This window comes from Ictidomys tridecemlineatus, chromosome 16 (assembly GCF_052094955.1).
Source record: "Ictidomys tridecemlineatus isolate mIctTri1 chromosome 16, mIctTri1.hap1, whole genome shotgun sequence".
Lineage (NCBI taxonomy): Eukaryota > Metazoa > Chordata > Mammalia > Rodentia > Sciuridae > Ictidomys > Ictidomys tridecemlineatus.
The window spans coordinates 771,299-777,004 of NC_135492.1; positions in this window are offsets into that span (position 1 = coordinate 771,299).

The window sequence follows — 5,706 nt, forward strand, 5'->3', positions numbered from 1 at the left end:
CATTTGTTTCATCAGTGTCTGAGCTTAGCAAAAGACTTTTGTAGAAAAATGCCTTCGTTTCAAGGTTTGCCTCTGACAGCAGAAATATCAGTCAGTTTGACAAGTTATGGGAAAAGATATTTTAAGGCCCAGCCCTATCAATCACCAGTTGCCTGCAGTGAGGTAGACAACAACACCAAATGCATCTGTTTACAATTGCTACTGTAACATATTACCACAAATCTTAGCTGCTGAAAACAACATCCATTTATTATGTCACATTTCTGCCACTAAGGGGTCCTAGAATGTCCTGGCCCAGCTGAGTACTCTACTTAGCCCTCCATCATGATGACTTCAAGCTTCTGGCAGGGCTTCATCCCTTTCTGGAGGTTCTGAGCTGGACTCTGCCTCTGAGGTAATTTAAATTGTAGGCTGAATTCAGATCTTTGGGGTTGTAAGACTGAGGTTCTCATTTTCAGCTGGTCTCTGTTCCTGGAGGCTGTATGCACTCTTTTTCATGCTTTCTCAGTGGACCCTCCTGGAAGAGCAGCATAAAAGCCTCTCCCTTTGAATCTGTTTAACCTCAGCTACTTCATCTTTCTGACTCCAGCCAGAGAAAGTTCTCAGCTTTTAACTATTCCATTGGCCCACTAGAAAAATCTAGGATAATTTCCCCATCTTAAGGTCTTTAATTTTAATCACATCTGCAAAGATATCTTTTGCCTTGAAATGTAACTCAGAGGTTCCAGGGACTTGGGCACACACATCTTTGGGGAACCATCCTTCCTCCCACACGAGGCAAGGAGGCAGAATGATAGGATTTACACTCTTGCTCCAACACTTACTCTAACAGTGGATGAAATTGTTAACTGCCTGAGTTCCAATTTCTATCTCTTTAGAACGATGGGAGCCAGAGCTTAACAATTTTGTCATCATTCATTATACAAATTTGGGTTCAATAAAATTCACATGCTAAAGCTCTTTCATCAATTCTGCAGACACAGATGTCATTGTCCCATTGGTCTAACACCACATGGTTCTCTGATGGTTCTCATGTGGTGTGGTACACCTATGCCACCCTCAACAGCTCTCTACCAGGAAGGGGGTGGTTGTAGCAAAATTAGTTAAGAACATAGACTCTGTAGCATGGTTGCCTATGCCTAAATCCTAGCTCTTCTATTTACCTTGTGACCCTGGGCAAATTTTTAAGCTCTGTGCTTCAGTTTCATTATCTGTAAAATAGAAATAATAATATTATCTCTGTAAAGTCATTGCAAGAAGTAAGTGAATTTATATTTGCAAGTACAAGGCATGGTGCCTGGCATATAGTGGCAGCTGCCATCATCACCACATTCACCTCATCATCATCAACCAAATTTTCACCTCCCACCAGTGTCCTTCACATCTCTTTTGTCCATTTGCAATCATCATTTTTATGTATGTATTTGCTCAGTGTATATCACTCCCATTAGATTTAAGATTCATAGGGGTATTCAGTTGAAGAGAGATTCTTTTGATTACTTTTTCATTACCTAAATCATTGAGAATTTATTTGTAATCAGATTGAAACATTAATCAAAAAGAAAATGTGTCCTCTGGATACCATGTATCCTACTTGTTTCTTCTGCCCCCTCCCCAGAGAGAGGTAGCTGAGTATAACAATATTAAGTGTTCTGTGGGTGTGGAGAAACCGAAATGCCCAGACCATGTGAACTGATACAGCTACTGCACAGGACAGCTTGGGCAGAAGACTTTAAAATTAAAAATGAGCATTTCTTATGATCCAGCAGTTTCACTTCTCAGAAGACACCTTAGAGCCACATTAGCAACCTTGTATGATAAGTCACAAATTCTTAATGACAGCAGAAATGAGACAGCCTATAGTTTATCAAAAGAGAAAGAGTTAAATAAAATATAGCAGCCCCTGAGATGCAGACAAAAAATTCATGAAGAACTTCTCTTTTTGTTTTTCAATTTTATATTTTTATTTGAACTTGACATGTATTAATAAAAAAACAAAACTACTATGAATCAAGTACCATTTTTATCTTTCAATTTTACAACAGGGTTATGAGGTAGGTATTATTACTACCTGTATATTATAGACAAAGAAACTGAAACAGAGATAAGTTAAGTAACCTCCTCCATGGTCATCCAGTAAACCTGGGATTCACCAGTTTCTAAATGGCCAGTTTCCAAGTAAGTGGGATTACTCACTGTGCTATAAAGTTTTACCTTTTCTGTAATGTGTATAATATAGTAATAGAATATAATTCACATCCTAACACATGCTTGAGAGACAGATGGCTTGTGTAAATTCTGTCTCTGCCCATCCTAACTAGATGAACTTGAGCTTCTCTGTGCCTCAACTTCCCCAATGTTAAATAGAGAAAAATAATATCCAGCTTTGTTTGGCTTTGATAAAGGATACAAATGTAAATTCTGGTGTGGCATTTAGAGTAGCATTGTGCATATTTTAAATATCCACGTGTTCATTGTCCTCTTTATTATTTTAGTTTCATTGTTTATTCTCACTAACCTCATTCATTCTAGATCTAACCTAAAGGTTGTTCAAAGTTTAAAACTTTACAAGGTGCTTGATCACAAAAGTTTCAAGACAGCTGTAGACCCATATACAGCCTTAAGGAGAGGGAAGTCATTCTTGTTGGCTGGCCCTCTCCTGTTTTCTGTTTTTCCAGTGTTCAGCAGGCATCTTGCACATAGTAAGAGATCATCAGTGTTCTGGGGGAAAAGAAAAAACCTTCATGTAAAGTTCTGCACTGTCTTAATTCAGATGGAAAGAAGAACTCAGACCTAGGTCTTTGCATTCCATGCTACCCTTCCTAGGTACATTGACCTTTGGGTTCTGGCTAGGAAGGTGTAGGATGTTCACATTTCCTGGGGCTTGGAGATAGCGGCATGTGAGTCTGGTAGCAAAGTTAGCAATTTCTGGAGGAGCAATAAGGTATCTAAAAAACACAACTCCTAGAACTGACAAAAAATAGCCAGGTCACAGATGCAAGATCAGCATGAAGATCTCCTTTTTTCAAATACTAGAAAGGAAAAATTATATTCAAAATGAAAATCATACTTGTGGTTGTCCATGATGTGGGGTTGGTTTTACTGGTGGTATATTCATATATAAATGTAGGAAATTTATGTCTGATTCATTCTACTGTCTTTCCTATTCCCAGAATAAAATAGTTTTATGAAAAATCCAGTTAAGAAGATGAGATCCTAACTTGAATAAGTTATACTCCCTCTAAGTATGTCAAAATACACTCTGTTGTCAGGTATATCTAAAAAGAACAAATTTTTAAAGAAACTAAAATTTTGGGAAAAAAAGAACACCACAGTGCTATTCAAAATTACAAAAAAAAATTTACTCAGACATAAACTTAACATAATATGTACAGAAACTATACACTGACCATTATAAATCATTGATGAATGAAATTTTGAAAAGACTTAAATGAATAGAGAAATGTACTATGGTCATGAAGTGTGAGACTCAACATAGAAAGATCCTGGTTCTTCACAAATTGACTTATATATTTTAATACAGTTTTTATAAAAATCCCTAGCAATGGTTTTGATTTTTGTATATATAAATAAAATAGTTCTAAGCTTTAAATGGATAAGTAAAGGAACTAAAACAATATTAACAATATTAATATCTAAAAGAATATTGTAGAAGAAGAAAGTAGGAGGTTATAACAGGCTTCCTCTTATTTTAAGGCCTATCTATCATACATTTAAAATAAATGAGATTGTGTGTAATATAGGCAGGGGATATGCACATAGATGAATGGAACAGAATTAAGGACTGAAAAATAGGGACTGGGGTTAGGACTCAGTGACAGAGTTCTTGCCTAGCACATATGAGGCACTGGTTTCAATCCTAAACACCACATAAAAATAAATAAAAGTTGTTAATTTACAACAACAACAAAAAAACAAACTAAAATTAAAACCCACATAAGCATGCCCATTTAAAATTTTTATTATTTTTTTTATACTAGAGCTTGAACCCAGGAACACTTTATCATTGAGATACATCCCCAATCCTTTTTATTTTTCATTTTGAGACAGACTCACTAAGTTTCTCAGGGCCTTGCTAAGTTGCTGAGGTTTGATTCAACTTGCAATACTCCTGCCTCAGCTTTCTGATTTGTTGGGATTACAGGTTTGTACCACTACATTCCCTGCCCAACTGATTTTTTACAAAAGTGCAAATACAATTGCTCATCTGTATGCAAAAATATGAACCTTAAACCGATTAAGTTTCCTACTTTATACAAAAATGAATTCATAGTCATTCATAAATATAAATCACAAATCTATAAACCTTTTGCAAAAAAAACAGAAGAAAATCTTCATGACCTAGAGTTATGCTACCTGAAAGATGGGGAAAGGGTCTGAAGGGGGTGCGAAATCTGGAGGAGGTTCTGGGTGCCTGGAACAGGGAGCAAGAGGGGGAAGGAGGTGATTATGAGTAGAGGCCTTGGTGGTCATTAACTTTCAAAGCATCTCAATCTCCAGACATCCATCCTGAAATCCCACCCTAGGTTAAGCTGAGGTTGAAGCTAGGCAGAGGTGGTGAGAGCCTGCCATACCCACCATCTGCCATAGCACGAGGCATCTGCAACCACACTGAATCCAGGGGCAGTTTTCCCTGAGCCACCAATCAAAAGTACCTATACTGTTTCATCTGCCTAAAGATGCTGATGAAGTGACAGGTGTTCATTGCATAATGTTAACAGGAGAGGTTGAAGGCATGGTGGAAAATGCCTGTTATCCACCTAATAGGGAGGGTGAGGCAGGAATATTGCAAATTTGAGACCAGCATGGAAAATTTAGCAAGATTATGTCTCTAAATAAAAAAGAACTGGGGATGTTGCTCAGTAGAGTAGCACCTACCTAGGATACATGAGGTCCTGGACTCACTCACCTTTACTAAAAACAAACAGACAAACAAAAAACAGAAACAAACAAATAAATGGAAAAAGAAAAAAAGGGAGAGAGAGGAATGCTTGTTTATTTTAAAGTCATTTTCTTTTATTCAGCCTTCTTTTTCTTCATCCTTTTTATAAATTTTAATACTCATGGACAATGAACTATTTGGCAGAAGCTTTAGAGCATTTTGAAAGCAAAATCTAAGGTGCTATTTACTCTGTGTTATTCAATTCAAAATAAAGGTCTTCTAAAAATTAATGTGAAAGTCAGTGGAAAAAGCCAGATTGGGATCATTAAAAACTGATTCTTCAATATATTTTCACAGGCTCCAACTTTCTTGAAAATACCCATAAAGTTCAAGCAATAAAATTAAGAATAAATAATTGTCATGACTTTAAATTAACAAGCTTTTGCACAGCAAAAATTTAGAAGTATGAATAAAGTCTATAGAATTGGAGATCTTTTTCAGCTTCTCTTTTAACCACATATTAATATCCACATAAAAGAAAAACTCAAAACACTTAACATCAGTAACAAAAAACTCAATGCAAATGGGCAAAAAAAATAAATAGTCATTTCTCAAAACAGTAAATAAAAATGGCCAAGAAATACATAAAAAATGTTTAGGTAAAAAGATTAATGAAAATTAAAGCTGCACAGAAATTTCATCTAAGTTCAGTTACAATGGCAAACATGAAGAATACAAATAATACTAGATACTGGTGAGGATTGGGGGTAGGCACACTTATATGTTGTTGGTGGAAATGCAAA